Below are 10,761 nucleotides of genomic sequence, written 5' to 3' on the forward strand. Positions count from 1 at the left end.
TTTTGTTCCTTTTTTAACTCTTTTTACAGTTTACTTTTCTGTGTTATTTAGTGTTTTAAGAGCTGAGTCAATTAGACAATTGGCAGGCAATGAATTAATTCAGTCATTTTTTCATGGTAAAATGAGAAAAATTCAGGTGACCCATTTTCTATGTCTAATCTAAATTGTTTTCTCTCCTGCGTTAAAAAGGTCCAAAAAAAGTTCTTGCCAGGATAATCTGTCTGAAGTTGCTGATTTATTTTTTCTTTGTGAATTTTTTTCTATGACAAAAATAATTGTCAGGACTGAATGTTTGATGTTGTGATACTCATTCCGGGCCACAAGAGGCTGAAGTACCTATAGTCTTAATAGGACTATAAGTACTCCATATACTCCAGTAATCCACAAACACAAGTTACTGTACATAGTGTGTTAAGTAACTGATTATCCTGGCAAGAACTTTTTGTTTTCACCTTTTCAACGCAGAAGAGAAAACAATTTAGATCAGACTATGAAAATGGATCACTAGAATATTTTTCTCACTTGTCTCTCAGGGCTTCTGTAAACTGGATGATAACTGTCCCATCAATGAATAATCAATGAATAATCAAAATAATGTGTAGTTGCTGCTCAAGTTTTGCTGTGACCTCGTGCTCCTCCAATAAGGTGACACTAGTGTCCTGCTAGTCATGGGAAAACCACTAGATGTCCTCCTTGTGCCACGAATACTGACTGATCTCCAAGCAGTATAAAGTGGGATCGCAGCCATCCCTCCAACACACGTTCAGTTACTGTGGCAACTGTTACTTCTCTGGCAGTGCCTCAGCTTGCCTGTTGAGTGGGTCCAAGTTGTGTTTTTTTTCTCCTTTCTCTTATCTTTTGCCTGTCTTCTTTTCCTCCTCTGCTCTTCCTCTCTCCTCCTCCTCTCCTCTTCCCTGGGACCCAGTGTATTTTCCTGGGAGAGAGCAGGTTTTTATCACATTATCTCTCCCACTCTGTTGGACTCTCTCCATACTTGACCTCCTGGTCATGCAGATATCCTATAGCCACCCCGGAAAGAGTATGGGTGTATTGAAAATTAAATAGGAGCTGAGACGCACACAATGGAGTCTGCTGCTGGGGCTTGAAAAATTCTTGTATTTACTAACATTACAAGCACGTCATTATACAAGTATTTCTTCTTCTTGTTTCTATTTCTGTTTTTCCATAAGGCCATGACTATATATGTATTATTTTCTTCCTCTGTTTTCTCTCTTTTCATTCTGCTGTTTCTGTCCACTTGTGTAATGCCCTCCCTCACTGGGTGTGATGATTTGAAGCTGGTCTTTTCCAGATGTCAGTTAAATAATCTGAGCTGCTCTCTGTTGACAGAAGAGTAGATTGATGCTTTGAGGCCGACATGAGATGAAGAGTGGATCATGGAGAAAACAATTTTGGCGCGAGCTGCTGCCATCAGTGTGAGGATAATATATATTTTTTGGCACTATAAATTTACCCACTAGGATCCTCGGATTCTGTTCATTTTCTTCCTCAGTGCATGTCAGATAGACAGGAACATTATGGGAAAAAAGTGTGGTAAAATAACTTGAGCTGAGATTAAGGAGTACATAAACAAGCACACAGAGCCACAAGAAAACTCTTTTGCATTTATGGTTTTTGTATTTGCCTGAGATATCAGATTTGAAAAGGTTTCCCACACGGGAACTCAGATACCGACCAAATGTCATAAGCCAAACAGATTGTGGATCCACCTGGGCCAAATGACATTTTCTCACTTATCAATTCCCAGATAACATTACTTGCTTATTGAAATACACTTGGCCTTTGCACTGTTCTCCTTTTTTGTCTTCTGCACTGTGTTTTATTATCAAGTGCATGACTCGTTTTCAGGAATCCTTTTTGTTTGGTTGAACTACTTGACTCCCTCAAAAGTGATATCTAATAAATTGTGTCTAAAGCTAAAAACAGTCGCACTTGAAATTACAAATAGGCTGAGGCAGGGAATGATTGCCTGTAATGATACTTGATTACAATTAATGTTGTCTTTTAAAGGAATAGGATAATAAGATTGATACCACGCTGACATCCGTCTGTTAAATATGAAGCTGGAGTCAGTTAGCTTAGCTAAGCTTAAAGACTGAAAACAGGGGAAACGGTTAGCTTGGCTCTGTCCAAATTAAACAAAATTAATCTACCAGCACATCCGAAGGCTCACTAATTTACAAGTTATATGTGTGTTACCAGGGAATGATTGTCTGTTATGATATGTGGATTTTATTAACTTTGGACGGAGCCGGGCTAGCTGTTTCCCCCTGCTCCAAGTCTTTATGCTAAGCTAATCAGCTGCTGGCTGTAGATGCAAGAGTGGTATCAGTCTTTTCATCTAAATCACCATATTTCCCAAAAGCTGAGAATTTTCTGGAGGAATTATTCACATGAACTGTTTCAAGATCCCATGATATGAAAAAATATGGTTTTGCTGTCTAACTGTCCAGGCTCTTGCAAAGATATTCCTCTGTGTATCTCTTTCTGTGTAAAGTTTCACTGCAGCATTTTTCATCATTCACCCGTCATTCATCGGTTCAGAATGGCCTCCTCTTCCGCTGACTCTGACAGAGAAGACAGAGTACTGTCATGTGGTATTTATCAATCGTACAGTATTTGTATTCTGTTATTTATTGTAAACCTCCCCTCCTCCTTCCACCCCCTATCTGTGCAGAATTACCCCCATCAACAGTGCAATCACTCGTCTCCTGCTATCCAGCCTGGTTGAGTGGCAAGTATTAGTTTGCGCCCTCTACCACAGCGCGGCATCGTCAATCCAAAACAGCAGGGACTGAGTGGTGTGTCAAGGATGTCAGCAAGTTTTCTCCCTGAGTTGGGAGAAGTGTTAGATCTTATTCAGAGATGAGCATAAATTTGGTGATAGAGGGCCCCTGAAAAAATCCATACTGTTGTCAGTTTTGAATTTAAATCCACAGACGATACCAACACTTTTCGACTTTTCATATAGCATCTGTGCTTGTCAGATAGGTGTGTGCAGCATCAATACAAATATGTAAATGTGCATGCATGCATTTAGCAGCATTCGTTCAAATGAGCACACCAACACTAACAGCTTCGCAAGAAGTATTGATAGCTGACAGTGTTTGCTGCTAATTTCATTATTATCTAATCTATTCATGTCACTGAAATATTAAATTTCATAGCAGCAGTAGAGAGATTTACTCAGACAGATCCCGCTTTAAATGTTTCATATCAAGGCAACAGGCTGGATATTTAAAGTTCACATGGATGGCTGAACAGTTGATGTTTCTTTGGCTTGAAGTTTCCATTGTAAAACTAATGATACCTGACAGATAATATCAACACACAGGACCTCCAGCATATTGCATTCATTCAGCATTCCTCTGCCTGTTGATCTCCTTGGCACTGAGAAAAAAAAAAAGCTGCATTAAGGATACTGAAAGAGTCACTTCGTGACATATTCATAATATAAAAACATTTAGCATTCAGTGGTTTGTATACTAATGCACCATAAGTGAAACAGAGAAAAAGAGACAGCATTAAAGAAACCATTTGAGTTATAACTCCTGTTTAATACACTGCACTGAGGTGAATAATGACACTAAAGCTGCTGAGATATCTGTCATATAAACCACATTTTCCATGTCATATTATTTCAAGTGTGTCGGATCCTCATAACTATATTTACTTGCTGTTACTTGCTTCTGTGCACAGTTTGTAGTGCTATAAAATGTGAGAAATGCGGAACAAAATAGCTCAAATTTAACAAAAAAAAATATTTTCGATCATTCCCCCGGCCCTCTTTACACTTCAACTTGATTATCACTGGAGAGAAACTTCCCTGGATATGGGAAGCTAGACAGAAAGACAGAGAGAGTATGGTTCTTGTTTGTGATCTGACATCTGCTTTCTGTTCCCCTCCCAACGCCAAGTTACAGTCATTTGAATCAAAAACTTTTTAATCAACCTTTTAAATGTTAATTACCCCGTTACTCACGAGCATACACGTGTAGAGCAGCAGTCTGTAGAAAATCAGAGGTGACAGAAACCCCCAAGTGGCTGTGACACTGCCAGCTGGTGACAGAGACAGTTATCTGTACAAGGCTACTGTGTTCCTCCAAATCGACAGAGGCATGTTACCTTTCCACTTAGCTGCTGTGCACCAGAGTAATATATCCCTCCAGGATCCGTGTACATGCAGATGCAGACACTTGTCTGTTTGCAACTTTGTTTTGAAATATTAATGAACTAGACAGTTTTATATGCCAAGATACATATCTCATACTGCAAATATTACACACTGTCACTTAGATGAAATGACCCAATGTCCCAGTCACTTGTGTCAGTTATTCAGTTATTTCACCACTTTGGTCCAAGCTGAAATATCTCAACAACAATTGGATGGACCGACATTAAATTTTGTAGCATTGACACGAACTCTTTCATATAGCACAATCATCAGGCCAACATTGCAGTTTGTCCAATACTGCATACCTGCTAAACAAACACACTGATGATGAAAATGTTAAACACAATACCTGCCAAACAACAGCATGCTGGTACTCTGCTGTTAGCATTTAGCTCAGCGCTGTGCCTATAAGTGTAGCCTCACAGAGCCGCAAGCATGTCTGTGGACTCGAAGTCTTGAAGCACCTTTGTTCTAAAACTATAACGTCTTTGCACCTTTTTATCTATCCATCGTTCCCCATCTCATGCTTCACCAGCCACGCAACGAGTGATTGGATGTAGTCGATTACTGGCCGCAGTGCTCTGAAGCAGCACGTGTTATTCAGATCAGGGCTTTGTGTGTGTGAGCGAGAGCGTGTGTGAGATCATCCGTGCTGCAGATGAGTTAGCGATTCAGAGGTCATGAGAAGGATACACCATGGGAATCATGAATATGTATTTTTTTTTTTTTTTAATCATTCGCTTTCAAAGAAAGGGTTGTCAGGCTAAATACCACCACTGAGTACAGATAACAGTGAAGAAAGTGGCGAGGTTATCTTTCCATCTCATTGCAGTCACTCAAATACACACTGCGAATGCTAAGCCCTGAAAATATAAAAGAAATTCAACTGCTGCTGTTATTCTGCCACTGATATTACCACTACTACATTCTTATTTTAATAACACAGGTCAACAGTATTTGGATATAAAGGAGTGTGACTACTCTGAACGAAGGTTTGATGTAACTGTCACACATATTTTATATTGGATGGGTAAGAATAAGGCCTCTGTTGGAATAATATTATGGGTTAAAATTACCCATTTCCATTGCCTCCTAATGCCTTGAATATTTGTAGACATTGTGAGCGATATGAAGGGCTTGAATATTATTTACTCTCGAATGACATTTCTTCAAGGTCCATGGCTCGTTTCTTCGCAATGAACCCACAGTGAAGTCATGGTGATGACCTTACGGCGCACATGCTGCTGTCTGACTGTGCAGAGAATGAACGAGAGGAATATGATGCATTGGGCACATTATGGTGACTGTAGCAGTGACTCTATCAACTTACAGTGCCATTAAACCAAGGACAAAGTGGACATCCTCCACAGTAAAGTCCATTCACAGATCATATAAAAGGATATATGGCGTGTGTAATGGTGTTTGATAAGCACTCTAAAATGATTATCATTGGCCCTTCCCGAGCATGTTGGCATTTCCAATGCATTGCACTCACATGAACTTTTAATGTAGACCTGCATTTTGGTTTAAAAAGTAAGAATAAACTTAGAAAAGTTAAGTTAAAATAATTCATGATGCACTGATACCCAAGTGAAAACAAGTACAGAGTTATGATGTAAATATTCTGATACTATATTGTACATACTGTATGAATTGCATATTGCAAAAATCCCTGTTTTATTCTCCCAGTTCTCTGTCTCCTTTACTGTTGCAGGCGATGTTTGTGCTTGAGTGTGTTGCATAAACAGCACACAGCTCTCAGTGGCATAAAATGATCCTAAAATCCCACCTGTTCTACTGTGAAAGAACTAGTTAAAGTAAATAAATGAAAAATAAAGGCTCTTTGGCAAAATAATAATCTGTTAAGGTCCACTTAATGGACTTTAATTAACTTTAATAATTAATAATTTTCTTTTTTTTGGTCAAAGTAGTATTTCCATGGTCAAATGAAAGTGAACTTTCATGTTCAGTTTTTAAAATCACTACAAGTATTATATTTGAATAAATATCTTGTAAATATATTGATGAAATCATGTTAAGACTCCTGCAAAATGGTGCAGTTTTTGTGGAAGCACTTAGTCACTGCCAACCTTGAAAAATGTGACAGCTAGCAATACATGTTATCACACTGGGCTTTTTCAAGTGTTGTACACAAAATGCCTTAGGACAGTGTCATATCTATACTTTTAATTTCCACTTATCTCAACACAAGGTGAATATAATATCTGCCAAACTAATGACATTACCATCGGTCTTAAGTGAGAGTTAGCAAATGTTAGCATGCTAACACACTAAACTAAACTAAAGATGGTGAACTTGGTAAACATTATACCCACTAAACATCAGCATAAAAGTATTGTCGTTGTGAGCACAATGTGACTCGTAGCATATTAGCATGTTGTTGTTAGGGTTACCGCTAAGTACAGCCTCACAGACGACGGCAGCAGATGTTCGGCGATTTGGCAGAATTTGTTAGTCTCACACTAGGCTGACAAATTCTGCATCCCACGGAACAATTGCTGCCATTATTACTATTACAGAGCATTGCTGCAATTTGTGACTGATCAATTCTGCACTTTAAGACTGGTAACTCTGCAATCCCACTGCACAATTGCTGCTTCTCACTTTGCTGCTATGATTACTATTGTTTCATATCAGGGCTTCGCTGCAATTTGGACCCACTTGGCCATCTTGTTTATCTTTTAGATTTTTACGGTCTTATTTTTATATATATTCATTTACTTAGTTTTATTTTCAATAGTGTTTTGTTATTGCCATTACCTGAACCAGGACCTGAGTACCTCATTTTATTTCCTTTCCGGAACAACATGTTCAGGAATGATAAAAGCATCCTAATCCTTTTTCTTACAGAGCTGCTGGCATGGCTGTAGACTCTTTGTGTTGTTTAGTATAAGTGGGCATTTCAGGGCTTATCGCCTCCACACTTCATTAGTAAAGATATAAATATGTAATGTCTAAGAAACACAATGTAAATGTGCTTGAATTTTAATTAAACAATATGCCTGTTAGAAACACTTATGATTGAATACACTGATGAGTGATGTAATGCGCAACGACTCTTTGAAATGTGCTTACATATTGAATTGCTCACTTAGTTATACATGCGAGGATCTTGTGGGCCCTGCGCATCTAGCACTTCAGCTCTGAGGGACAATGTGCAAAATATTTCACATCAAATTTCACACCCGTCATTATCTGTTGTGACAAACTTAAAGAAGGCATAGGGTCATTAAATTACAGCACAACAGAGACACAAAACTGAGCTCTAAGAGACAAAAACAAGCTGCTACATGCAGAGTTACAGCCCTGCTCTAAGTAACTGACACTGCGTCAGAACGATGCTCAGTTGAGTGTGCTGTCCCATTTGGTATATGAGTGTTGCATCAATTTCTCCAGCCTCAGATATCATACTTGCAACACCCTGACACACAAATAAGAATCCAACTTCAGGCTGTAGAGGTGAGAGTAGAGGAGGAGGGATGTGGGACCATGTTTGAAAATAACTAAGAGGGAGGAGGGAGGACGGTGGGGGAGCAATGTTTGAAATTATAATTTAGCTCTCCCAACACATTGCTCCTTCTTGCCTGGAGCTCAGCTCAGTTTACTATTTGTTACTCTCTCTCTCTGTCTCTCTTATTACAGGGCTCTTATGATAAATCCTAAAGGTAAATCCCTATCTATTAAACCAGCCTCTAGAGTTCTCCACAAAACCCCATGCGTGTGAGTATAAGTCATGCTGATGGGGGCTGCTTGTGTGTGCACACTGTGTTTATACATGTGCATGAGCAGGGTCATGATATAGCTGTGCGTGTGTAATATCCAAGCCTGTTTTCATAGGTTATTTTCTCCTCACTATCACTAGAGGGTAGACATTTTTGATAAGTGGCATGCTTTTTTTTTTGAATTTCAGATTATGCACATTGTTGGGGGCGGAGTGAATGAGCCCTGACGAGTTGAAAACTACTCCTGGGGTTTTTTAACTGACAAAAAAAATGCTAAGTGGATTAAAGGGTTTGTTATCGTGAAGAGGGAGAGAGCAAAATTAATACATTTTAAGATTCTGTTTGGATTCAGCTTTCCTATAAAGTCAGGTTGGAAAATAAAGTGGGTTCTAGCGCTCCTACATTCAAACCCTGTCTGACTGCAGCGCGTCCTACAGGAATATCTAAGATTTATGCTCAGCTGCTGCCTAAGGCAAAGAAGTATTAACTATATGGACTGTTGACGGTCACTCGGAGTGAAATGAAGGTTTTTCTGTAGAGGGAGGAAAGTGTATGAGAGGAATAATTGAAGGAGGGATAGAGACAGACAATGAGAGGGAGAAAAAGAGTATGAGCCTCATCTCCATTACATCCCATTATCTACCCCTTAGCAGAAGTTCCCCCCAGGACACACGCAACACACACTTATGCACACACACAAAAACAGATACCGCACTGTGGTGTCAGTGCTACTGGACGGGCAGCCGGACACCAAGATTGATGGGCTCCTTTCTAAATTCAAGGGAGGTGCCAGGGGCATTTAGGGCACACATATTCTCTCTGTATCTCTGTCGCATGCACACTCAGACTTTGCTCCAGCAGCTCCATTACCTTAATGGAGATACAGCTCTGAGGAGAGACGAGAACAGGGAGAGAGTGAGGAGTGAGACAAAGAGAAACATTTCTTTGCACAGTTAAGTGAGGAGAAGCAAGGTCAGTCCTTATCATGTTATTTCATGATCATTTGATCTGCTTTACAGAGTGTAATGGAGCCTATCACCATTTCAGGTCACCCATGTATGTCCCTGACAAGTTGAACATGGAACTAATGTGACTCAAAGTGCGCTTCATACTCATATAGTCAGGGTGAGTATGTGCGTTCAGTCTGCGGCGGCCTGTAGATTTCCACTGCTGTCGGTGAGTTTAATAATGAAAAGACCGTGGCTTGAGAGTTGGATGAAATTAATTTCCTCTTGCTTGGTTTAACCCAAAGGTTTCCAACCCCTTTTTTTTGCTTTTGACATCTTAATAAACAGCCATGTCTTTGAGCAGTTGACAGTTCAATCTTCCCTTTTTAGATGGAGCATTACACTCTACAGTTAGAAAAAAATCAAGATTAAAATATAAATATGTATTTGTTTATACAAAAAAAAAATTCTTCTTTGTGGTCTCAACAACAATCATCTTGAGACCCCTTATTCATCATTGGTTCCCTACTATTTTGATTCATGACCTCTTAAAGTGAGGTGACGCATCATCTTTGTTTTTCATATTTCTGCCAGTTCAGCCACAGTATGATTTATTTGAATAATTCCTAAAGACACAAAAAGATTAAATTATCCAGTAAATCACAGTGAAGAAACCCAAGATTAGAGAAACGCCTGAAAGACTAAATATAATTGCAAAATAGTGGTGCACATATTTGTTTCTGCTTTCTTATCCAGTTAATCATTTTATGATGCTCTTAGATTCATTTGACCACTCATTAGCTGGAAGCAACTGGTTTAACTGAGCAGTTAAATGATGATGTAAATGGTTAATCAACATTTATTACTTTTCTTTATACTCTTAGGCACTTGTTGATATAAATATTCTAGTATGATTATGTTTGCATAGAAAAAAAGCGAATTCTTAGGCCAGTGGTTTAACAAAATAAAAAAGTATACATTTTGACAAACTTACAGTATATTGAGTCATTTGACTCATTTTGTAGTTGGTGTGTAGGCATAGTATAGTATCAATTTTGGCCATTTTCCCCCTTTTTTCATTAGCTTTGGTCAGGTTGGCATTCGTATGACTTAGAGAAAACTTGAAAATTTCACCATCTATCCATTTTTGCCATGCATTTTGATTATAGTTCTTGCCTGTTCAGGTGTTACAAGGGAGTCGGGGTGGTAGAGGAGGCATCGTCTTCACAATAGCGCATCTCTATATTGTATATTTTTTGGTACCAAATCATAATTTATTTTTTTGAGATTTGTTGAGTTCTTCACAATCTTTCTATGTACCCTGTGGCAACTGCAGAAATGCCCCCTGGGGTACACATACCACAGATTGGGAGCAGTGGTGTAGTGGCATATAGTAAAGCAGCTCATTATCTCTTATGCCCTATGCTTTGGTGTCATCGTTTAGGGGAGAGTAAGAAGTAAGAGAAGTGGTTAAACTTCAGGTATCAGATGCATTTCAAACATTTCCTTCATCCCTTTTGTCCTTGGTGAAGACAGTCGTCACTAAAATGCCACTTCAGCTATTCAGCTGACACAAAATGATTTGACAGTGAGGCGGTTTTTATGTGCTGCAAAAACACACAAAAGTCAGTGCAGACTATAAAAAACTAAAAAAAACTAAACAAAAACATCAGTCAGAAATATTTGATGTGCCGGGGACATTTGGAGCAGATTTCTCTTTCTACAGGCCGCTGTTTGTTCTACAGGAAGTTCATTACTGTCCTATCAGCTACGTAACAGATCAATAGCTGTCTGGAATCACTTTCTGTGTGTGTGTGTGTGTGTGTGTGTGTGTGTGTGTGTGTGTGTGTGTGTGTCTGAGCATGTATGCGTGACA

The sequence above is a fragment of the Seriola aureovittata genome, chromosome 12, assembly GCF_021018895.1.
Source record: "Seriola aureovittata isolate HTS-2021-v1 ecotype China chromosome 12, ASM2101889v1, whole genome shotgun sequence".
Lineage (NCBI taxonomy): Eukaryota > Metazoa > Chordata > Actinopteri > Carangiformes > Carangidae > Seriola > Seriola aureovittata.